Source organism: Tupaia chinensis, unplaced genomic scaffold (assembly GCF_000334495.1).
Source record: "Tupaia chinensis unplaced genomic scaffold, TupChi_1.0 Scaffold145147_1, whole genome shotgun sequence".
Taxonomy (NCBI): domain Eukaryota; kingdom Metazoa; phylum Chordata; class Mammalia; order Scandentia; family Tupaiidae; genus Tupaia; species Tupaia belangeri.
This window is the reverse complement of record NW_006205007.1, coordinates 2,994,285-3,020,710: the sequence shown is the minus strand read 5'-3', so window position 1 is coordinate 3,020,710 and position 26,426 is coordinate 2,994,285. Positions and strand designations below refer to the sequence as shown.

Genomic DNA, 26,426 nt, shown 5'->3' with positions numbered 1-26,426 from the left:
GAGGGGAAAACCTTATATTTTAAAAGGCCAACTGTGATACATTCCAGATCCAAATTATTTTCAAATTATCCACAGTGTGGGGTTGTATATACTTTTGAATGCTGGCATTATCATAGATAATTATGGGTTTGTTCTAATGTTTATTATTAAATAATTCTTTAAAATGTGAAAAGGTAAAAGAGTTTCTTTTTGAAGGAAGACAAACTTAAAACTAAAGTGTACTAAGGTAAATAGAAATACCGTCTATATTCAATCAAAAATATTACGGTTATATCCATGTATTGGCTATGTCTATTTGCCTATGTAAAACAGGTAGTTGCAATTCATTACATCAATTTCAGGCATTATGGCAAAAGCCCATATGGTCTCTTAAAAGTGTGCTTTTTTCAGGACTTTCGTGAACCCTGAAAATATTAATTTCATTTTTACCACTGTATGCCAACATATCTTAGTATTTACAATGTCTATGTGCCTTTAAATTTTTTAAACATTTTTAGTTCTACCTTGAATGAAAACCTGACATAGATGCTTTCTGTCACATTATAAAAATAAATTCATGAGTAGTAGCAAACTCACTATATGAAAAACAAGGAAGGAAACAACGTATATTATAGATACTAATCTGCAAAAAATAGTATTTCGGGTGGTTTTTGCAGTTTGCCACACTTTGCAGGAATAAAAGTGAGGAATTCATGCTAGCTGAGTTAATAGTCACAAGGGTGAGGAAGCAGAAGCTTGAAGATTGTTCTGATCTGTGGTACTTGCCTATAAAAGCAACCATCCATCCCCTTTCAAGTGAAGCCTTGGGACCGGGGCTGAAATATTGAGCCCACTCTTCCAAAATAAGCTGTTTATATCAAACAGTCTCTTTAATGAAGCGGGAGGCTTTTTGAACTGTACTGTCCTGATGCATTAAAATAGTTGTCTGGAGGCCTGCTGCAGAACCTAACAGGAAATGCAACTAGTCATTGGGTTAAACACACAGTGCTGAAAGGAATTGTTTTAAGTGAGGAACTATCTTTAATTAGCTAGATATTTCAGGATGCCCTTTGTCTATGCCTGTACCTTCAATGTGTGCATGTCCCCTGTGAATGTCCCCTTCTTCCTCTTGCAATATGAAAAAAATGCTCATTTGGTTTAAACATTTTATCATCTATAGTACTGGCATGCCATCCTGTCTTTTCCTGATGTGTGTACTCTCATAGTTGATATATTTTATCTTTGGCTTAATTGCGCGTGGTGTAATTGGCTAGGACGGGGGTTCCCAATCCCTAGTCGCCTTTGCTAAATGTTGAAGTGTAACCTACTTTTCGCTAAGGAAAAGTGTTTATTCTGCTTTAAACCTCACATAAGTATTCTTCCTTATCAGCCTCTAGTTCTGCTTCCTGTGCAGCTGAAACTCCTCAGGATAAGTGAAGTCATCAGCTATCGGCAAGGGTAGCCTAATGCATTTGGGAAGTTGGTGGGGTTTACATGTTAATGACCTGGATAAAGTCCAGTCAGGTGTGGAAGACAGAATTGGGGGAGGGAGGGGGGACTCTCCGAGGAAGCTGCCGCCTCGGTAAATATTTCCAAACTGATTAGAAAGTTCATGGCCCCGCGGTGAAGTCGAGATTTCACATACTGGCAATTCTTTTATTATTTTGTCCATTATTCACATTTAAGAAACCTTTCGGCCGCTTTCTAACCCTCCAAACGCTCGGGGCTGAGAACCGCTTATTCTAATGGGCGTGCAGTGAAAGCACGCTGGAATCCGGGGCTGCAGACGTCCTGGACCGTGGCTTTTGCGCGTAACGGAGGAGCGCGGGGACCGTTGGAAGAATGAAGTGGCTAACGCTCATCCACTGGGGGGGGAGGGGGGGAAGTGACTAGAGCAACTATTAGGGTCGCGCTCCTATTGGTCAGAGGAAAGATCCCGACTTCAGGACTTTCCTGCTGGCTGGCTCGCAGCGTCCCGGGGGAGCGAGCGCGCGGCAGCCGGAGACTCGGTTCTCTCCAAGCGTCCTCGGCGGCGGCGCCGAGAGACAAGCTGGGAGCCGCCGTTCGCTGTGTTGTCTTCATTTTGTGCAATAAAGAATTGTCATTAGGTTTGCGTATGGCATGTGCCATTACCCCACCGTAAAACTAAAATTAGCAAAATGTCAGGAATGGAAAGATTGATTCACCAAGATGCAATTATCATTTAAAAGTGCTTGATTGAGGTACTGATGTTCAGTGATTTATTCTGCATACCATATACATAATTAAAGTAGTGTAGTGGAGTAATTTATCAATCTAGTTGAGACTGGAGGGGTGAGGAGGGAGCTGCTGTATGTTTGTTTTATTAAAATGCTCCGAGGTCTAGTCCCGCCCCCCTTTTGCAAGAGTGAAACTGATGATTTCTCCTGCTTGCGAGGAGAGTGTCAACGGTCTGGGATTGTGGGGGAGAGACCGCGAGGAAAAGGCAGCGCCGAGCAAAGGCAAGGACAAAATAAAATAAAGGGCGGGGAGGGGGGGAGAAAAGAAGGAAAAAGGCACTTGATCGGACGTGCTGCAAAGAACCCCATCCCCGAGTGCTGTTCCCCTGCCACCTCCGCCTCTCCTCCCAGGATCCTTCCACCCCCACCCCACCCCCGCCTTTTATTACGCGAGGTTTCAAAGGCTGTGAGCTGCTCTCCTTTTCCCATTCGTCTCCTGTCACTTCCTTCCTGGACGCAGTTTTCTGGACGAGTCTGGTTACTTTTCATCCGAGCGGCCGCTGAGAGCCACTTTCTCCTCCTCCTCCTTCTCCTTCTCTTCCTCCTCCTCCTTCCTCCTCCTCCTCCTCTTCCGAGCGGCCTCGGCGCGCGCGAATGCGCGGCCCCGCGCGCGCCTCCACCCCCCGCGCGCTCACGGCGCGCGCGCACACACGCACACAGCGTCTCCAGCTCGCTGCTCGCTCGGCTCGCAGTCACAGACACTTGAGCACACGCGTACACCCAGACATCTTCGGGCTGCTATTGGATTGACTTTGAAGGTTCTGTGTGGGTCGCCGTGGCTGCATGTTTGAATCAGGTGGAGAAGCACTTCAAGGCTGGACGAAGTAAAGATTATTTCTCTCTCTCTTTCTTAAGAAAGGAAAATATCCCAAGGACTAATCTGATCGAGTCTTCCTTCATGTAAGTACCTCTGACATTTCTCGAGGAAATAGAAATAGCCTGGGTATTGTCTCTGAAATCTGTATCCATCTGTTTCTTGGCACTGGGTCTATCCCTGTGCTTTTTTTCCTTTTTCTTTTTTTTTCCCCCCCGAAAGCTGAAGTTGAGGCTCGTTGTGCATTCTTTTCGTTAGATTCCATGATTTCCTTGTGTGTTGCTAAAAGTAACTTTTTAGATAGTCATATCTGCTTGCCATCAGCTATTGAAATCACTCCTGACTTGTTCCTGTCACACCAGTATGTTTAAAGTTTCATGAAGTTAGTTCACGTCATTAGCATGTTTGATATGGTGGAGCGTGTGGAGCCTGGTGGGTTTTAATGTTTCACAGAATGTTCTGTGACCTTGAAGTAGATGCTTTAAGATTTAGTAGTTAGTTCACTGTGGAAAGATGCTCCCATGAGTCCCCCCAAAGACTCTGATTTGCCCAGGGTTATGCTTCTGAGCCACTAATGCTGGGGATTAGTTTAAGCTGAAGCACGGCTGGCTGTCAGAGTATACCTTTGTGCATCTCCTCTCCCCAAAGTGCTGGCTTGATAGAGGGCTTCTTCCTGGTGAGGACAAAAAGTAACACCCTGCCCGTGGCAGTCTATACATTGCACAATTCCTGTTCACATTTCAGCATGAGCATTGCTGTTTCAGTCAAGTCCAGTACAGAGCTGTTTAAAAAACACACAAGGGTAAGGCACATAAATTGCCTTCTGTTTGGACTTTGGATGAAAGTTACCAAACTCAGTGATAAAGTTTGGCACAAAGAAAGTATAAATAGGCATGGCACCTTGTTTATTATAGTACTAAATATTATGCAAGTATTGAAATTTAATGTTAATGTTCTCTCCTGCCCAAAACATGGTCGTTGATTCTGAAAGGAAATTTTATATCAGAATAATTTCTGACTCTTCTTAGTCCAGTAGTTATTTGGGAAAAGAAGCCCTTTTTCTTCACGTTGTAGGAATGCGTGTCTTTTGTATAAAATACTTCCTATGTAAATGCTGACAGTATCATAAGTAGAGTCAGGCTCTCTGCCAGTTCTTTAACCAGTCCTCAGTGCAGAATGGCTCTGACACAGAGTGCGTTTCACTATTGTGAATCCGATGCGAACTCGAATAGTAACTGTCTTATAAACTGCTTTGTGACTGCATAGATTTTGTAAATGCTGTAAGGCAGACTCCAGCCACCACGTTATACCAGGCCAAAAAAAAAAAAAGTGACCAGCCTCCTTTCCACTGGCACCTTGCAATGGAATTGTGGTGGCAGAGTAAAGATGTTTATGTGAAGTATAATAACTCCAATCTCTGGAGACTTAGTAGGACCTGGAAATGTGACCACCTGTGAACCCCGTTTAACCTCAGATTGGATGGCTATTTTAGCTTTCAGTAGTTCAACACTCTCCACTTTGAAACTAAAATATCTTACTGTGATTTTTTTTAAATAGTCAGTTTTGGCTAGTCTTTGAACATGTTCAGTATGTACCATTGTGGCAAAAGCAGTGTTTTGGTATCTCCAACAGTTTCACTTAAAGATAATACAGTTATGAAGCATGCAATCGTCCTCTACTGTATACGTGAAATTATTACATCAAGAGAAGTAAGTTTTAAAGCAAGTGGATTCAAAACATGATAGGTAAATGAAATTTCCCTATCTAATATCCTATCTCAAGAGGAAAAAAAAATCTTTTCAGCCACATACCTCATTGTATTTGTAGGGAAGGTCATTTAGCTATGTGTTAGAAGACTAGTCCAATTCTAAAAGTTTTCATCAAGACACACTTTAAATATAATGTGTGTTTAAAATGTGGTTCCTCAGTCAGGTTAAGGAGACAGTAGTTGACAGATACCTTTACTTCACGTTGAACTAAACTTTATTAAAATCTGTCTTGTATTAATGTAATTTACAAAGCTTTGGTATGTTGGGCATATTTTTCAGACTTCTTAGTAAAGACAGCGTTTTACTTCATTCATTAATTATGCTACTTATATCTTGACTGCTGTGTGTGTGGTCTATAATGAAAGATAATATTAAGGTGTAACTTTTATTAAATATGCATTTTTTGGTGTAGATAGCAAATGAACATTTTATAATAAAAAGTCAATTTTCCATTTTCCCTGAGCCATCCACATTTTGAAAGTACGCACTCAGAGACATGAACTTTTTTAGGCTAGAAACCTATTAACACTAAATAACTGCATGAAATTTTAGTAACGAGGACTTATTGCGGCACCTTTTCTTTTTTCTTCTTTGTCAATATGTTTGCTTTGTAAAACTTGGAGGGGAAATGGTTCATTCCAATAGGGAAAAGGGCTATCTAGTGATTCAAAATGGAATCTTGGAAAAGTATCATGGTTTAAATTTGCTGCTATCTATTAATTTTTTCTCTAGCCCTCACTATGCCAAATCAATAAATTGTTTAACACTACAGCTATCTCTTTCTAATAAATGATTAATTGTATTTAAATTTATTTTATAAAGAACTGCACTAAATAACTTCCTAGCACATGTAAGCATTATCTTTTAAAACTTTATTGTGTTTACTGTCGTGTATTTTGTGGTTTATTTCCCAACTCAATGTGTGGTATATTTCGAGTTCATGAAATCTCAGAAAGTGACAGAAATGGGGAAATATCTGGGCAGCAATCTTTGTGCTATATAACACAAAGAAATAGTTATTAAAGAGAGAACCCTGGCTTGTAAGACATGATTCAAAGCAAGACCGAAGAGTTTAATATGCAATTAAGGGTCACAGAGTAGACCATAAATAGATTATTAATAAAGTTATACTTTTCGATCAAAAGCACATCCTTTGAGAAAACAAGATGCAAATTAATATTTAAAACTTATAAAATGCATGTATTCTTCTTACACATATATGTTGATTGCCTGGACACCAGAGGATTTCATCACAGATACTCAGTTGGTGTGCTGCGTGTGGAATGATAGGTGATTAAGATCCCGTCCTCAGTCCTGTACCTTAATCTCCTGAGCGCGTGCACTGTCCTGCACTCAGTAAAGCTTGACTGTTCACTGAGATCTGTCATCTTTAGGAAATCAAACCAGATTACAGAGGCTATTCACAAAACCAGGAGCGACAACCGAGTCTCTGCACCTTACAAAAGGCAGATTACACAGTTCACATGTTATTTTGATAGGTCGAAGATAAAAGCTGATTGTTGAGGAATGGCAAGACTCTCCAATTTCACATGATGGCTAGATAAGTGTACCACTGCGACCCTGTTGCTTCATCATTATGAAGAGCCATTCAAACAGTGGAAAACTCAGTTTTCAAATGACAGGCTTTCCCCAGTGAAGTAAGAGGAGACATGGCCTTTTTATGTATGTCTTCACTGCTGAAATTTTAAGTTCCATCCCTTTCCGAGCAGATCCCAAGTTGTCTGCTTTCACAAAACAGTTACTGCAGGGCTTAAATGCATAAGGCATTTTTCAGAGACATTGTAAAGAGTACCAAACAATTGGCCAGAAATAAAACATATACTCATGGTATTGAACAATTAAGCAGAAAACGCATCATCGTTAATATCTATTCGATTGCTCTGTTACCAGATATTTTCCCCACACAAATGTGTAACTACGTATGTATGTATGAAATTCATACATCTGAATGTAATAGATACTTATCAGTCCTATATACATATATATAAAGTAATGTTTTCTGAATGTTATATAAAGATCATTCTATCTCATAAAATACGATGTTTGAGAGTTAGTTTCAAAGAATAAAGTTTTAGTTTACATAAAAAAAATTTTTGAAAGCCCCAACTTCTTACATATTCAACTCTGCAGTAATTCTTGCTTCTGCTAAAATTGAAGTCCTTTTTTACCCAACTGATGCCTCCTAGTGTTTCACACAATAAAACACTAATGAGTCACCCATAAATGTAAACATTGCATTTTCATTGCCTACATCTTCTGTGATACATAAAATTAATATTTATGTGTTTAATTTCCTGTGCATTATTATAATAAGATAGGAAATTTTAGTGAATGAGATGTTTCATCTGAGTGGATTTGTGGCACATGCTTGCAGGTTTTCTTTGACCATAACAATATCTTACTAAGTTTTAATAAGTTTATTACTTTCAGTTGCAGTATATCTAGACACTGTTTATATTCACTCTATTCCAAGTGTAAAGCAGGGAAAACAACAGAGCTTCCATTTTGTAGGCCTGGAAATTATGTAGCTGAGTTCCTCCTGAAATGTCCGATGAACAAATTGCAAAGGAACAAACCATCTCATTTAAACACTAAAATATCCTAAAAGAGATAGTTTTTTTTTCCTTGCCTACTCTGTCTTTACATTTGCAAATTTCTATGTAAAAGTAGAATTAAAAACAGGGTCTAGAAAAATAAAAGTAGATGGATATACACATTCCCACAAATACGGAGTACTATACATTACATTTATTAGAAAATAAGAACAAAAAGAAAAACTTGCTTCAAGAGTGTGTTATTCTACATAATGGAAAGAAGGGGCTTTTAGAATGCAATTTGTCCTGTCTCATCGCTTGTCTTAATAAGGTAGAAGTGAGTGGATACCAACTTTGGTGTGAGTTTTTAGTCATTAAGATGATGTACATAGACTTGTGTTATTCTTATAAATCTGTTATTGCAAACACTCTATGATTCTACTTAGGAAGATGGATACTTGAGTTTCTGAATATTTTTTTCTTTAATACATCTATGAAAGGGAGGGGGCATTCCCCTAATGGGTCTTAAATTCAAAGGACACGCTCAAAACCTTATACCATTTATGGGCCTCATCCTGAGCTGTCTTATACTACACACATGCACAAAAGCATTCACAGATCTCTAACACAGACACTTTTAAAGGTTCTAAGCATCTAAGTGTAGATGCTAGACTGAACTTAGTTTATACTTCTGTTACCTACGTATGCATCATTTAGTTCTCTGGATTCAAATTGCACAGCATATTAACAAAACTTGACTATCACTTAAGACTTTCTAATTTAGTCACTAATATAGTGTATTACAATTCTGTGCATGTTGGACACATTTCAAAGAATGTAAGGGGGTGTGTTCCTTTTCCTTCAAGGAAGCAAACATGTAGAAAGGGGTGGACCTTTCCCACAAGAGCCACATTTCTTCCCTTGGAGAACTGAAGCAAATATGCAGTGTGTAAGTGAATAGCAGCATGAGAAAGAAAATAACGTGTAATGGTCTGCTATAGTTTTTGAGCAAAGGAAACTGTGGGTGTTTTTTGTTTTTTGTTTTATGATTTTTGTTTTTTGTTTTTTACTTTAAGTGGCTTTTATTGATAACCTATCTCACACTGAATGCCAAAACAGGCCTATATAAGTTTTATCATTTTAGTACTTTTTAACATTGTGTATAAAGTGACTGTAAGGTGCAAGAGAACACTTTCGGTCTTGCTCAAAACAAGATATAAATCGTAACAATCTTATTTTACAGATATTTTGAGGTATAAAGACATAAAGGGTGCTAGAAGCATTCATTCCCGATCACTGTCTTTTATATGCTATAGCATTGATGCTCTTATGTTGTTTTTGTCTGTGCAAGAAAAATAATTAAAGAATTTTCTCTGACAAAGAATACCATTGTAATAAATAAGATTGTAGGAAAGGCTAGCCAGTGGAAGTCGTATTTCACATTTCCTTGTTGTTTACTGCTCACTGCCAAAAGTCATGCTCCTGTAACTGTGTGATACCTGTTATATAAATCCATGGTTTAGTTTCAGTTGATGATATGAGTAACACTTATTTGTCATCACCATAATGCATTCGCTGTACATTTCTGTTGCCCAGGTTAAATCTATTTATTTTTAAAATACAATCAGTGTAAACAAAGTTCAAAGTACATGCGAAAAGAATCTTTAGAGGGCATTACAAAAGAAAATGGTGACATTACAAGCAATAAAAACAGTAACCCTGTTACAGGCAGTTTTCTGCTGGAATCATTACTCTTTAATAATGCAGACACTATAGAGACTTTATTAATTCTTAATGCCGTAAATTTGAAATGAATGGAGCGATGTTGTTCCTCCTGCAAGTGGTTGCGATTCATGTAGAATGACAGTGCAAGTCTTCAAGCAATGATTTAAATAAAGCACCTTAAATTTGTTTTAGAGACGGAAGAAAAACCAATCTTTGAAGCAGTCCCTGGTGAGAACTGCCTTTTCCAAATAGCATCCTGAGTGTGGTCTGGTTTTCTTCTTATATCTTGTTGTCATAGATAAGATGCAGATGAAGAATTCATATGAGTTGTTCTCAGATACTATGGAGCACTAGCATGTTGGAATAGAAAGAGGTGGACATGGTCCTTAGATAGAATGTGATGTGCTTTTTATATTCCGGTCTTTAAACACATGGCTGTGATTCTTTCAGCAAGTTAGACTAATAGCAAGAGAACGCATGCTTACCCCCGAACCCTGAAGATAGACTGGCTTAGATATTTTTTTTTTTCAAAAATAGAAAATAGATTCACTCATACAAATAAGTCTGGACAGACTAGGGAATTTGTCTACTGCCTAAGAGAGTAAAAGATGTTTATGCTTTATCTTCTAATCGGTTGTTGACCCTATATAAGGTAAACAACCAGAGCTTATTATGGAAAGATGGTATTATTCTTAATGTAACAGGAGGGATTGGGATTTCTTTAAAGTAATTTTGAAGATATGATTATTTAGCAGAAATATTCACTCGAGCATTTTATTTTTAGAAATTGTGATCACACAAGGAAACCTTTATAGGACCAACTACCTAATTGCAGTCAAAGATCTCTTTAATGAATGAACACACACACTCACACGTACACACAGGAACACACATTTTAAGATATAATGGCCCTAATATATTTTTAAATTTTGCCACTTTTTAGATCTTAGCAGAAAGCATGTGTCTAAGCAGATGTTTTAAGTTACATTCTTCATGTAGGTGAGTCTGTAAATGTACCATTTAACTTAAATGGTTTTGTGGGAAGGTAGTTTGAGGAGTTTAAAAAGAAAAACAAAACAAAACAAAAAAACCCTCCAGTTACTATAGTTTCAACTCTTTTCTTTTTTAAAAAACAGTAATTACTCTCAGAAGAAAGAAAGAAAAATAAACTCTTTTAATTCTTTGTAACATCCACAGTTTCTGAGGTAGCGCTCTGATGTATTTTTTTTTTCCTGAATCTGCAGAGCAGGTACTGGCAGCAGAGCTACAAAATGAAAACTTCCTGGCTGCAGACCAGATACAGTGCACAGTGCCACATCACAAACTTCCCCCCTTCTGTCTCAGAGTGATTTCAGCCCTCTGTAATGTCCTTTTTGCCCCCTGCATAGGCTAAGGAACAGAGGGCCTTCTTCCTGGGCAGGAGCTTTGGGAAAGGAAAAGCATGTTTCCCTTCTTCAACCTGAAAATTCTGTCTCTGAAGTCACTGAGACGTGAACTGCAACAGAGATTAAGTATGTTTCCCTTTTTCTCATACAGTAGTTGAGAATGCATAAAACAGTAGATGTGAGATAGGAAGCAAAACCTTGCCCCATCCCCACCTTCAGCACTCATATGCCCGGTCAGATATTTGTATATTTTTGTTTTGCACACAAAAAATAAGTAACTTGTTTTTCAATGAAACCTTTGCATTATATTTCAGATATGTTAGGTCATTTGTGGTGTAAATTAACAGAGAGGGTTTTTATTTTTGTACTTTTTTGGGAAATAGCATATTCTACCATACTATGTGGGGCTACAATAATTTTTATTAATGAATACTTACTGTTAAGTATTAGATCAAAATACAGAGTACAAAGAGAGAAGATGCGGGCTTTAGCTTTCAGATTTGGTTTACGAGCCCTGTTTGATAGGAATAGTGTAAGTAATGTGTTTAATAGCATGCAAAATAAATTGACTTCTAAATATCTGCATTAATATTCCTTGCATTTGAAACTGCAGTCTGAAAACTTGTAATTTTTGAAAAATCAAGTACAAAATTGTTGAATAGCAGCCTTTAATTATCAGTTACATTTTCACTTGTTACCAGTGTGATTTTTAAAAACTCTATTAAAAAATAATTTCGAGCTGCCAAGGCTCCTTTAAGCCAGTAGCAGAATTTTCATTTGGTGAGGTGCAGTCAGATTATTGCCACACACCTTTCTAAAACCAACCTTCTCCTTCAGAGATGTAGTCTATTGGAGCCTTCAATAGAAAGTGTGGCTATGTCATCATTATCTGTTCCAATTCTATTTTAAACTTTTGATTTTGCAGTATGTGCATAGTATATGAATGTTAGTTTAGTCATTAATACACTAAACCAATTAATCGTTGCCTATGTAAAATTCACCACATCAAACCAATAGTGAAATGGGATTTAATTTCTCTTTAAAATAGGGAAGAAAGGTAATTCTGTTTAAATGATCAAAAGCATTGTAAATGTTTGCCTATAAAAGGTTAACAAATTAATCAAACATGGATCTTAAAAAATTTAAAAGAGAGTTGATAAGAATATGCGCACAGTGGTGCATTCCTGTTGTAGATGTTTTGTGATGGGTAAGTATCCTGTACCACCCTTCCAGGGACTGTGAGCAAGAGGGGAAAAAAATGACAAAACTTTTTCTTTTTTTGCATATGCTAATATATATATAGGCATCAATAGTATTTTACATTTATTTTTTTACAAAATTAGACATCCTATTTAAAGATACATGAAGCCTTTAAAACTGTGTTTTATTTAGGATTTGGTATGAGATTTCTTTATTTCCATGGAACACTTTGAAATAGTAGGATAATTTGAATCATCACCCTTTGATAAATACTGTTAAACACATTGTAAAGTTTCAACTGCTGAACATGTGTACCTTATGGAAAATTTTTAAAATAGAAAATACCCATTAAAATGTGAATTTCTTAGAGGTTCACCCAGTAGTTAATTCCTTGGTTAAGAATTTTAGAAATTTTCACCTGGGTTAACCGATAAATTACAATTACTTCTTTAAGGTGCCTGATTTCCATCTATAGTTGAAGAGCCTTGTTAAGTTGGTGGGTGGTCTTTCAGTTTTAAAGGCTTATGTGGTCTAGAAAGCAGATCTTTTCACCTGTATTCTGTAACAGTTAATATTAGTATGTTAAAAAGATCTAAATCCAGACCTTATTCCTTCTGAATTATTTTTCTTCACTAAATGAAGGCTAATAAACCTGGCTATTTTTAAAAGTATCTATTTGTTCATTTCTAGTATTTATTGGAAGCCCACTTAGAGCCTGTATAGGTTAAAGGTTAAAGAAATAATTTTGACTGTGGTTTTCTTACACATTTGAATTTTTTCCCCTCTCATAAAACAAAAAGAAATTTTCATGATGACATTAATATATTTGCAAAGGCTGTGGCTGCTACTCAGTAGCCATTCCTAGGTTTGTTGTAACCCTTTAGTTGAAATGAATTGGCAATGTCCCTTGTAGGAGTGTCTGATCTTGCTTGAGTGACCGCTGTGTGACTCTACCGTGCCTTTCTCTCATTTTATAGCTTCCAAAAATCAAGGATTTTTTAACTCTACCCTTTCTTTTTTTTTTTTTTTTTCAATTTGTATTGCTTTTGGATTTTCTCTTAACTCCCTTCTTGCTCCAAAATATGTGGTATTGTGAACAGATGTGCACTTTTAACTTGTTTGGACTACACAGTAAGATCACAGAACCATTTCAGGTGCTAGCTTACCTCCTTATGCTTGAGAGATTGATGTGGTTCATCACAGCCCAATGCCATGTCTAAAGAGACCTCCAGCCACTGATTTTGACATAATAAAGGTTACAGGGTAATGTCTTTTTAGGGCACTGCTGACTTTAGAGACAACGATGCTGTATCCGCAGCGAAAATGCACAGTATTCAGAAAACTTGACTGGTAGTAGTTATTGTACGAGTTGCATCAAACTGGCTTTCTTGGTGCTCTATGACTTGTTGGGCCAAACTTCCAATGGATGTGTGCGGAGAGGACCGGGAGCAGGTAGTCCAGGTGGGGAAGAGCCTCGAGAGTGAAATACGCAAAGTGTGAGATGGTGAAGATGAACTCAAGAGAGAGAACAAAACCAAAAAGTTTGAAGACTCCACTGCTATACTTCATTTCATTTCTCTTATTATACATAAATGTACTATCAGACAAGTGTGCCATTAGTGATAGAGTGTAATGATTAAAAACAAGGAACACAATTGGGGTCAAAAGACAGCCTCCCATTGGGGAGGTTAGTGGCTTTAGGCAGACTGTTTAACCGCCAGAAAGCCTCAGTTCAAGCGTCTGTAAAATGGGGATGGTAATAGCACCCACCTCTTAGAGTTTTTGGAAAGTTAACTCTACCCTTTCTTTTTTTTTTTTTTTCAATTTGTATTGCTTTTGGATTTTCTCTTAACTCCCTTCTTGCTCCAAAATATGTGGTATTGTGAACAGATGTGCACTTTTAACTTGTTTGGACTACACAGTAAGATCACAGAACCATTTCAGGTGCTAGCTTACCTCCTTATGCTTGAGAGATTGATGTGGTTCATCACAGCCCAATGCCATGTCTAAAGAGACCTCCAGCCACTGATTTTGACATAATAAAGGTTACAGGGTAATGTCTTTTTAGGGCACTGCTGACTTTAGAGACAACGATGCTGTATCCGCAGCGAAAATGCACAGTATTCAGAAAACTTGACTGGTAGTAGTTATTGTACGAGTTGCATCAAACTGGCTTTCTTGGTGCTCTATGACTTGTTGGGCCAAACTTCCAATGGATGTGTGCGGAGAGGACCGGGAGCAGGTAGTCCAGGTGGGGAAGAGCCTCGAGAGTGAAATACGCAAAGTGTGAGATGGTGAAGATGAACTCAAGAGAGAGAACAAAACCAAAAAGTTTGAAGACTCCACTGCTATACTTCATTTCATTTCTCTTATTATACATAAATGTACTATCAGACAAGTGTGCCATTAGTGATAGAGTGTAATGATTAAAAACAAGGAACACAATTGGGGTCAAAAGACAGCCTCCCATTGGGGAGGTTAGTGGCTTTAGGCAGACTGTTTAACCGCCAGAAAGCCTCAGTTCAAGCGTCTGTAAAATGGGGATGGTAATAGCACCCACCTCTTAGAGTTTTTGGAAAGATGAAACAGGATAAGACGTCTAATGGCGTAGTAAGTGATCAGTCATTATTATTGAATTATCATAGCACCACACTATCTTTTGATCATTTTATCTTCCTGCTAATGATGTTCACTTAGAAATGCTGAGTGGGATAATTATTTTGAATTTTTTTAAATAATACTTTCAAACCACTAAAATTGAGTTGCTTTCAGGGCATGTCTCTTAATTCTAATACTATATTAGGTCAAGTCTAATGATTACTAAGTACGATATACTTCCTTCTCCAAGAAAATCAAAACCTTTACAGTCAGATGTTATTAAAGGTATTCTTTTTAGAGCCAGAAAAGAGATTAAAGACAAAATCATTCCATCCATGAGTTTTAAAAGCCATTTATTGAAAATTTTGAATTCCAGAAAGATTATTGCTTAATTTTAATAAAAAGTTCAATTTGGAGGCAGTGCTTGATCTACATTGAGTTACTAAGTGGTTTTAATGGTGAAAATATGTTCACCGAGAATTCTAAAGATTCTTCTTAGCACTAGTATTGCCCACTTCTGAAAGATAGAATAACATTCCTCATTTATTTTTCTTAGTATACGATTTCATTGTATGTGGAGATAGAAGTAACTTATGAAGAATGGGTATTATTTATCTGATTTTTATATTCCTTCATAAGCACTCTTGTGTACAGTAGCTATTCATAGGTACTTAGAGACTACGTGAATGAATTGCACTTACTCCTAAAGAGAAAGTACCTTTTCAACTTGAATAGCTAAAGGATAAGTCAAGTAAATGGTATGCCTGTTGTCCTATTTCTTTTCTCCTGACTTGAGGGATTGTTCATTATAACCAAAGTTTATCAATTTTGAGATGGTGAACAAACAAATTTATCTTAATTTGGGTATTTTTGTTCACGATGGAAGAAACATAATATACAGAAAATGCAGAATTTGACCTGATGATTACACCTTTTAGTGACATGAATAAACAAATTTAGGTAATAGATGGATGAAAATGGGAATATGTCTGGTGTCCGAGACTGCTCACCACTCTTCATTCAGCTTTTAGATTCATTCCCCCCCACCAAAATTGTATTTTAGATGATAGTGTTGAAGAGGCCTGCTCAGTTTATACAGCCGGGGGCGTTGCAGCCACTGGAAATTGTTCTCATGCTTTTGAGTAACCGCTCCAGCATGCACCTTACATTTTCGCTTTCTTCTCTAACCCTGTTTTAATGCCTGGGTAAAGAGTGCTCAGTGCAAGGAATACTTGCAGAGTGGACTTCCCTGTGGTAAAACAGCATGGACAGCTCCCAACACTGCAATCAAGGATGCCTCTAAAAGCTTTAATTTAAAAATAATAATAATAATAATAAGTCTGCATGAAGATGATGGAGCCCTCTAAGGCACATGGGCTTAGAGAATTATTCCCATCTGCAACCCCCTCCCCCTACTTAGTAGCCTTTTCCAGGGTTATGATTACTGGAAAATGGCTGTTAATCACCAGAATTTTTTTTTTTCACTGCAGCTGCTTCAGTCAGACTACTAATCTATTAGACAACTTCATCTCCAGTTTAAAATTTGCATTGTATACTGTATAGAATAAATTTTCATTGTAATCAGAGCATCGAAGAGAACTTCCTGATATGATTTATAGAAGCACATTTGCTTTTATGTATGGACCTTTCAACTGCTGTTGAGCCAACTGTTTAAACAATACTGTGGTTGATCAGCATAAAATAAAATAATATAGCACGATAGAGTGCAAACAACGTTTACAATAGTCACATTTGCAGAATATTTGAATTGTGGCATCTTTGGTACTTGGCAATAAAATACTCAACATAATGCAAAAACTTCGCCCAGGTATTTAGAATTAGACTTGAACTTTAAAGGTTATTTCAAAGTTTAGTGCCCTTGTATCAGACTAAGGAGAAATTGTTTGGCCTCATTTAGTGCCCTGACTCATAGCATATTTGCATAATTTGAAGAAATGATTCAAACCCAAGTTGATATGCGGTGTTGTAAGAGGACAAAACGGCTCTAATTTACAAAGGACCCTTTTAAAACACGTTCTTCTATATAAAATTGACAGACTACAAGAGGTGGTTGGATGATGCTCATCATGTTGGAAAGAATGTTTCAATTAAAGTTGAGCACTTTCTCTTCCAGGTCTTTTTTTCTCCATTTTTTATTTGCTGTGCCAAGGTATCCATGTGCGTTTTTCCACTGTCATCTGGCTCGTTCCCAGCAGATGCACACAATCTGTTCTACTGTCACTAACAGGGTTTGGTTTATGAAAAGAATGTGTCAGAACATGCCACTATAGTCACTTTTACAGGTTTTTTTTTTTTAAAGAGTAACTGAGAATATATGCGTTGCCCTAGTTTTATTGTACTCAATCCTTAAGAGATTTCTAAGAAACTTTTATAATATTCATAGGCCAGAAGCTTTAACCCAAATGACTACTTACTTACTTTCCATTAAAAATTTTAAAAAAATCAAGTTTACAGACATCTTCAATAAAGAGATATATTTCAATTTAAGAGTGGAGTTTTATAGTAATGTTTCAAATAAACCACCCATTTTTTCAGTAAAATCATTAAGTTTCCAATTGTGAAATTTACTGCATAATTTTTAAATAGATATCTATCCTCATCCTAAAAGCACATCTCTTTTCCTATCCAAATCAAAGCTTTATTTTAAAGATATTTTTGATAGATTATTTATTATTGTAGTCATAAGTATCAGTGATTGACTTGATAAATAATATTCCTTTCGTTAAGTCTTTGACACCACTAAATTAAAACAAAAGTAACTGAACTATCAAGTAGATTCTTACTCTGCGTAGAGACACTTGCGAACTGTACTTTCCCCAAGATGTTATTTCTTTTAGACGGTCATGTTTTAAAAGCCTAATAAGTAAATATTTCTGAACTTAATTTTTGTTCATTAAAGTTTATTCTTATCGACTACTCATAATAATACAAATTTCAGGTTTTTTGTTGTTTACTTTCTCTGGTTTTATATAGACAAAAAGGAAGTTGGGCAGAGGAGCCTGCATTCGTTCCTGAATTAATGAGCTTACCAAGTTAGCAGAACCTGAAGTTTCAAGTATGTGTAGTAAGTGAAAGGGGGCCTTCAAAAAGGTCATAGAAAATGTGGATTTTGATAAAACTGTGCATGGATTTCAAAAATGTTTACACTGATGTAAACTCATACATTAATTCCAGTTTTTCCACAGACTTGTTTCAAATCCTCTTATATACCACATACATATCCACAGGCAAATAGATAATGGACAGATGTATAGTTTGTGTACATCTCACGGTATTTAAATATCTTCCTGAATCGGAAAGCTTTAGAAAGTGCTAGCAGTTACATGCTCATTTTAGGTTTTCGAAATAATTTTTGACTTGAGGAACGGCTCAAAGCTCAGGAAAATTAAACTTTTTTTAAATCAAAGTTATAATTCACATAAACTAAAAAATGCAGATTAAGAAACTGTGTTATGGAATGGTAACTTACACAAATTACGCATTAATTTATACATGTGTAAACCCATTTTAGACCTCTACATAAAGAAAATTTATGAAATAGATTAGAATGGGATCATGTATGTCAGAAATTTTTTTGGTTATGAAATGTATGTAATGTCACACACAGACTACTAAAGCAATATAAACCAAGACCATTTTGAAACAACCTTGCACACTTTCGGAAGAAAATAATTTACAGTTGGAACTCATTGGCACTGTTGTCACATCATATAAATTACTGAAATATGTTTGTAGAGTCGTATCTGGTAAATATGATAGTATATTTTCTTAATTCCTAAACAAGGGGGACTCTTGTTCACTATACTTCCAGTACTATAGTGTATACATGCCTAAGTTGTTTGTATGATTTTGGTTATTTGCACATAGCACATGTATTTAAGATGAGTCATGAAGATAGTTCTGGAATTTAGTTTTTCCTGCCGGCATTTTACTTTATCCATGATTTTATGTGTCAGATAACTTTAGTTTTTAACTAATCTTTAGGTATTTGAATTGCTTAATCATCCTGCATATTTGTTGTTGGCATGAAAGGCAAAAATCACAAATGATGAATGGTTTGTGTTCAGGTGGAATCCCAAGGGATGTCAAAAACTCTCCCTGTTCCCTTCAAAGTCATCAGAGGTGGGGAGGGGAGAATTGTAGCATGTTACAAGAGGGTAGATTTAGCTTCATTAACCACTGCCAGTATGAGAGGAGGAGATCACACAGGTTTGAAGAATAAACAGAATCTTTAATCTTGTTACAATTCAAATAACATATATATATATAAGATAATTTAGGACAGAACTCCATAGGCAACCCTAGTTATACTTATCCTGAATTACTAACCTTCAAAATTCTCTGTTTATCACTCAAAAGTATAAATATAATCCTGAATTTCATTGAGGTTTGGAGTGGGGAAGCTTGCTCTTTTTAGCAGGATTCACAGAACTTGAATATTTGTAAATATGTTTGCCTTGTGTAACAGTTGTAAATATTGACCCTCTAGAAGGATAGGCTTTTACATTCAATAATGCCTTATAAGGAAATAATCAGATCCTCCCCCCCACCCTTTGTTTTTAAAAAATTAAAAATGAACAGTTTTGAAATTTTCCTGGTTCTCCAGGATATGAACTCTGGAGCGATTTTATCCCAAAAAATATTTGTCAGAATTTTGCCCTTGCCTTGATTTCCAACATAGTGGATTGGGAGGCACCAACCGTCCTTTGTGGTTGGGAGGTAATTCTTCCATTATATTTGCTTAGTCATAGGTCTTTTAGGAGCAGACAGATTATTTTTGTGAAGCTGTCCCCAAAATATGTATTATTCATAGACTAAGAAACCCATCAAAGAATCTCACTGCACGCGTAATGATAGGTTGGACTACAGTGACCAGAAGGCTCTCCACTCAGCTTTCTTCAGGGAATTTAAAGACAGTTGTATCATTTTTCCATCTGCATCAACATATGTTGACCAGTTGGTTTTCAATTCTTTCCGGCTTGCTGGTTGGTAGTAAGACTGATCTATAAATATAATTGATACTTTCAACTGTAACTTAGGAATTCCGCTCTCACTTTCTTCCAGTGTCACTACTGAAGATATCTGTAATAATTCTAGTAAGTTCTATGATATGTCAGAAAAGCTTATGTTGTTAATTTGAAAGTATTATTAGTTATAATTATTCTTAGATACAAAACACAGCTGGGCTGGTCTAGCAGGTAAGGGATCCAGATCCCATGTGGCTGACCAACAGTTTGAACACCAGGCCTGGCAACTCGAAAAACACTCCAGGCATGTGTGCGCATGTCCCAGATCCTTATGGCATGAAGAAATAGAGGAAAAGGGAGTGTAGTATGACCATATCCGGTTAAGGGTTGCTTTCTTACACGTGCTCTCTCGTTGTCTCACAGGTACCCTCTGACAATTAAAAAGTATATATATCAAAATACAAAATTTAAAAACAGGAACATCCAGGTGGCTTGGTTTAAGATGGCTGACTCCCACATGGCCAACTGTGCAGTTCAAGTCTCAGCCCAATACCTTGAGAAACGCGCTGGGCATTTGTGCACATGTTCCTAAAACCCTGAGAGAAGAGATTGACATGATCATGCCCCCGGGAGGATACTTTCTCACTCTCCTCTCTCTTTCCATCTCCCTCTCCCCAATTAGCACACGTGCCGTATAGCAAAAGTAGAAAAAAAATTATTTTTGAAAACCTTTTAATAAAAATCACAGCTAACATTTTTTGAGAGCTTCCTGTATACTTGGACAGTGTTCTAAGGGCCCGAGGCTTTATAAGCATTAACTTATTTATACCTCAAAATCTAATGAGATAGGTACTGTGATTATTCCCATTTTACAGATGAACAAGCTAAGGCAAAAATTGATAAAGTAACTTGCTTAAAGTTACCCAGTTAGTGGCAGAGCTCGATCTTCAACCCAGGTGGTCACGTCTCCAGGGTCCACACTCTTGCCCGCGATGCTGAAATCTCACATATAGCCTCTCCTTCATTAGAAAAGAAAAAAACAAACACAACAACAACAACAAAAAACTACTGCATCTCAATTTTACATGGCATTTTGGGGAAAAGTATCTTTGTAATGACATTATGACTATGTTGTATAAATACATTAGCTTGGCTTTTAAAGAGAAGTGAATTAACTCTTGGTCTGTGATATAGTTCCATATTCTTAACCCAGAGGGAGAAATCACTTTTATCAATGATTCCATAGATCTTTTTATAAGTAGGGTGTTATTGTGAAAATAGATCTTTTGTCAGTTATGGTTTTAGCGCGAATGTGCACATCCCATTTATGGCGTCACAACCTAGTGATCTTCACTCTGCTCCTGCTTCTTGCGCTGTTTTGAATGTTGCACATTTCCCTTTACTAATCATCCTAACTTCCACAGTTTTGATATAAAATTATGAGCCATATAACAGTGTCAATATATGGAAATTAAGTGGATTTCAGGAGTTCATTTAATGAGTGCAAATGGATATTATGGAGACATCAAATTTAAACACACCTTTTAATTTCCTCTTTGTAGTTTAAAACAGGGGCTAGGCAGGGGCACCATTGTACTGCAAAGCTCAGTGATGCTGATCCACATGGAAAGGTTCTAGGTTCACACCCAGAGACCTCACTGAATATACCACGTTCTCACATGCCCGTGATCCAGGCTGACTGAGGCTGGGGCGTATTGTAATGTGAAGTCCCTAAGGGTCTCTTTCTGTCTGTCTCTAATGAAAAAAAAAATAAATTAAAAAAACGTTAAAGTTTTAAAAACTACAAGCCAATGGGTGATGTGGTAATGAAGGTGCTGAATCCCACATGTCTAACTGAGCAGTTGGAGTTGTAGCAGCTTAAAAAGCATACCAGGCATGTATGAGTGCGTGCCCGAAATCTAGAGAGGAGAATAAGAAGAGCGGATTGCAGGGTGCTCATCTTCTCTTGGGTCGGTGGATGATTTCTCACTTTCTCTCTTTCTGTCTGTCTCTCTCTCTGGTGAGAGCATGTGCCGTATGGCAAAAATATAAAAATTAAAATTAAATTTAAAAAATACAACACCTTAAATCCAGAAACAAATATGAAATAATTACTGATGAGTTATGAGAACAAGTCGCATTACACTTGGAGATCAGGAAATATATCAAGTTTATTCATCAAACACATGGCTTTTAGTTTTTAACTGAATATTCCTGGGTTCAGTAAAAAACCTTTGAAAAGGGAAAAGGGTAACTTTTAGAATTTTACTCTGAGAAACAATATGAACTTTCTTTTCTCTAATAAACAGTTGCCTTGTTTTTCATAAAGCATTGCCTTGCTCTTGATTAAAAGTGAGGACAGCAAGGCTGGCCAGAGGTCAAATGAGACGCAGATATTTCTGAATTACCAAACGTATAAGCTTGGGACTTCAAAATTAATAGCTACCATGCTTTAATGTCATAGATTCCTTGCCAAATTTCCATAGTTCGTATTAGTAACTGCATTTGGTTCCGCTTTGTGTCCCTGTTGAAGAGAATAAAATGCTTGTTTGGATTTCCAGGCAAACACCAAAATAATCTATGTTCTCTGGATTTAAAAATGCTTTTATTAGAAATGTGACTAGGAGACTTGGGAATTCAATGTGTTAGTTGGAATTAATTGGTTACAGTGACAGAAGGCCTCCATGTCACTTCGTAGTGCCCAACAGTGGGGAGTTTTGTGTACTTCATGCAGTATTAAGGTGCCTGGTAATGCTCAGTGTTCATTTTTTATTTTGTAACCAAGCCATTGAGGCCAGTTATGTCTACTTCCTAATGTGATTTTGACTAGAATTGTCCAAGCTTCCTCTTTGGACCTTTCCAACTCTTAAGATTCCATAAAGTGGGATCAATAGATGGCATAATGGTTATGTCACTGGACTCCCACTTGGCTGACCACAGTTTGAGTCCCAGGCTTGGTGGCTTGAAACTCAATCTGGTTGTGTGTGTGTGTGCCGAAAATCCTGAGAGGAGAATGGAGGAGAAGGGATTGCAGTGTGGTCATCCATGTGTGTATATTTAATGGGTACAATATATTGATTTGATCCATGTATACATTGTAAAATAATCAAATCAAGCCAATATTTATTATTTCTTTGTTGTGAAAACGTTTCATATCCAATGGAACACTATTCAGCCACAAAAATAAATTTAAAAAAGGACAGGAAATTATGTCATTTGCAACACGGATGTGTCTAAAGGACATCATGTTAAGTGAAATCAGCCAGGCACAGAGAGATGAATATCATTTGATCCCACATATATGAGAACTCTGAAAGAGTAGAACTTGGAAGTAGAGAGTATAGTGGTGGTCGCCTCCGGAAGGGGCTGGCCAGTGATTGCAAAGTTTAAGTGAGGCAGGAAGAGTCAGTCCTGGAGTCCTGCAACTGTAATGACTCTACTTAATCATCACGTGTATTTCAAAATAATTCATCTCCAACTAGGATATACAGCTCCTCGTATTCTGCAAACTACAGAAACAAATAAGCATAAAACCTGAAACTTCTTTGGGCTCTGCCCATCAAATATCTGTTGCGATTCCTCGGCACTTCCTCTTGGACATCGACCATGAACTTACTCATCAGCGGCTCATTTGTCAAGTGTTTAATGGGGGTGGCTTGCTAGGCAATAGGGGTACTAGGGTGAAAGATGGGGATTTCGACCTGAGGAATTCAGTCTGATGAGAGATACCACCGTGACAAGCCCAATCCTCAGCATAATGTAATAAGTATGATACTAAAGGGATGTTGAAGGGGAAGTGAATCCTTGAGTGATGGTCCACTCTTTCGTGAGGTGACTAGACAGCACAGTCTTTTGTAGAGAAAAGGACATCTCAAGTCAATCTTAAATTATGAGGTAAATCCTGGCAGTACTGGGGCTGGATGTTGGTGCAGTGGTAAAATGGGATACTTTGACAGACTGACTCTCCTGGAAAGTTCCATGTTTGTGTCCAGAGACCTCCCTGAGTACACCAAACACGTGCATGCCCGAGATCTAGGCTGACTGAAGCTGGGGCGGGGGGGCGGGTGTCACAGTATCCAGTCTATTGAGGATTTTCTCTCCTCTCTCTCCTCTGTCTCTCTCTCTCTTTCACACATACACACACTTATGGAATCAATAAATACCGCTTCTTATTATTTTTAATCCTAGCAGTATTCTGGAAAGGGTGCTTTGGAAAGGATAACAGGTTTTCATACTTTGTTTTAAATATGGCCTGCCATACTCACAGCTCTGCTTCTGCCTTCAGAAAAGTTTCCCAGACCTTGTCAGGACTTCGGGTTCTGTTGAAATTGGGGGCAGCTAATGGAGCTGTGAAGATGGTACTTGAAGTAGGAAGCACAGAACTAATCCCCTTTCTGTTCTCTGGTATGCCACACGCTCAATGCTCTGGATCGTGGGGTGACTCGGAGGACTGTCCTCCTCCATGTCCATTCATACGCTATTTCCTCGGCACAGCTGAAAGGAAGGATGGCCTGATCCAGGCCCTCCCCTGCAGTCCACCGCTTTGACAAGTCATGAATGAGAGAGAAGAGCACCATCAGGGAGATAGCCAAGGGTACTTTGTATGGTAAAAACCCATTTTTACCTTTTACAAAGGTAATTTTTTAAAAAAATGTAATGGCATTTCTACATTTTCTTCCTTCTTGTTCTAAAACAGCAAGAATGAATAAATAAAAGGACTCGAGTGATGTATCCTTAGGGAAAAAAATCTTGTGTATGTTAGAGGAACTTTATTAAAGGTATTCAAAATAAAAATGAATAAATTTATAAAACATAGCAAACCATCGAGAAACAGAGCTTGTCTCTTCTGTTGCCAACAAATGTATAGAACATATGTGTGTGTGTGTGTGTGTGTGTGTGTGTGCATGCTTGTATAAAGGAACTTCAAGAAGTTCACTAAACTGATTATTTTGGTTCAAAAAATTTTTAAATCAACACTTTTTTTTTAAATTTTTTTCCCCCATAGGGTGCATTTGCTTACCAGAGAGAGACAGAGAGAGAGAGAGAAAGTGAGAAATCACCTCCCTCATGGGGGAAGGCCATGTTGTTATCTCTTCTCTTCCATTCTTCTGTCAGGATTTTGGGCATCCATACACATGCACCCAGTGTGTTTTTCAATCTTCCAGATAGGGATTCCAACTGCAGAGTGGGCCATGTAGGTTCCAGCACTTTAACTACCATGCCACCTGCTGGCCCAATGCATAGATTTTTTTCATAATGTTTATTTTCCATGTACTTTTTGAAGATATCGCAAATATATACATACGCATGTGACAGGAGACAGAAATGACAAGGAAATAACAGTATTATTTCACTAGTTATATGGGAAAATGTTCTATTTATTTCCTAGGAAGCCTTGCCATAAAATGAACCACATCCATTGTGACGTACAAAGGGTTAGATGATCTGTTACATGAGGGAACAAAATTCCAAGTCTAAACAGCCTTTTGTTTCCAGCAGCTAGCTGTTGTCTCCACAATCCAGATCCTTCCTGCAGTAATCCCACGTGGATGCTTGGAAGGTGGTGGGGGAACCGGACTGTACTACTCAATAATATCATTTCCCAGTGACTAGAGTTAATTATGAAAGACTGAGAACTTTGATCTAATGAGATGACTTTTTTGAAAGTCATAAAATGCAGTGAATTTGATCTTAGGTAATACATTAACATCATGCATGCAATTAGAAAATTATCACCTCAAGTAAATTAACTGCACAGCATTGAATTCAATTAGTGTATTATTGGAGATTTACAAGTCAGTAAATATCATAAGTTGAACTTCATATATATTTTTAATACAACTGGAAACTCTCCAAAGATTCAATCCAATTCAGGTGAAAACAATTTATTTTTTTTAAACTCTAGGAAGCCCCCAATACCGGTTCTGCTGAAAAAGGATATATTCACTAGGACCGTCTTAGCCTAGAGAGGCAGAGCTTTCTAGGATTGTAATTTATAAATCTGTTGAGAATCAGTGAAGTTATGAATTCTCTCTCATATCAGGCAGTAGCTACTATTGCAGAGGCTTTTTAGGTGAATCAGCTCAGAAATGACTAGATAGTCATTTTCAAGAGCATGCTACATCCAAGCGAAATAATGCAATAAGATATCTGTATTGGGTGTTATATTTCCAAAAGAGTTTAATACAGTGAATTTCAGGTCTGGCTTCTGTTGAGGAACAATGGCAGTGTCCAGGAATCAGCACCAACAATTTTTATTTCATTAGTCTGTCTAGGTCTAGGTATCCGTGTCTGTTCGTTTTTAAGTGTCCAAAGCAAGTCCACCATAGTCAGATTACGAACTACTGTTAACAGATATTAAAAATCTCTAAAACTTTGAAGCATCTATGAAAACCAATGCAAAGTAAACGTGGAATGTTCATATTACTTTTCTCCTAACTATAGAATCGAGAAGAAAATAAGTTGATTTAAGTTGTAACAGAAATGATCTCTTCCAGAGAACCTGTCTTTCCCAGTTTATGAGACCAGCTGCATCATTCCACTTTCTAAATTATTGGCATTTCTAAAGATGAAGTAACGGGGGAAGTGATGAACTTTATAAATAGACTGCCTAAGTATTTGGCATGAGGGGTCAAGATGTAGGCGAAGCTAGAAAAAGACTTTAGTTTGGGTATTAGCCAGAGGCCAACAGTTGTTAAATTCCCTAAATTTCCTTAAGCAGAGGAAAGTAAGAATCTCTTTAAGAACGTAATTTTTTTTCTTCAATGTGTAGTCAGTGAAACCCAGAGAGGAGGGGGGAAAATAAAAAACATACCTTTTGAGCCAAAATTAGGTCATGCCAACCACAGCAAATTGGAAGCTCTACTTAAAATGTAGTCTTGCAGGATTGCTGTGGATCATCTTAATGTCACGCACGTGGTGCAGTAGAAGCTTCCAGAGCCTGGCTGCAGGGCTCGGATGAGCAGGCCACCTGCTGACTGAGCCTGACTGACCTAGCAGTTGGCACACAGACCTGACCTAAGACTGTTTGAGAGGTATGCTTGGAATGTGACATTTTTTAAAGAGGGAAAAAAGTAGTTCTAAAAACAAAACAACAACAACAAACCAAACACGCTTTATTTGGTTCTGTGGTTCTCAGTGGGGAAAATGTTAAGG

General features: G+C 37.4%; 1 protein-coding gene across 7 annotated transcripts in view; it reads left to right on the top strand.

The window, feature by feature from the left end:
- Positions 1–2,947: 2,947 nt before the first annotated feature.
- The window catches only part of MEF2C (myocyte enhancer factor 2C), a 183,404-nt gene continuing 159,925 nt past the window's right edge, over positions 2,948–26,426 (top strand). For 4 of the 7 annotated variants that reach the window (XM_006167814.3, XM_027767999.1, XM_006167812.3 and 1 more), the window contains exon 1: positions 2,949–3,137. The gene's annotated coding sequence lies outside the window, so the exon portion shown is untranslated. Of the gene's footprint in view, positions 3,138–26,426 lie in introns of all 7 variants that reach the window. The other 3 variants (XM_027767998.1, XM_027768000.1, XM_006167813.3) reach the window with 3 other exon arrangements.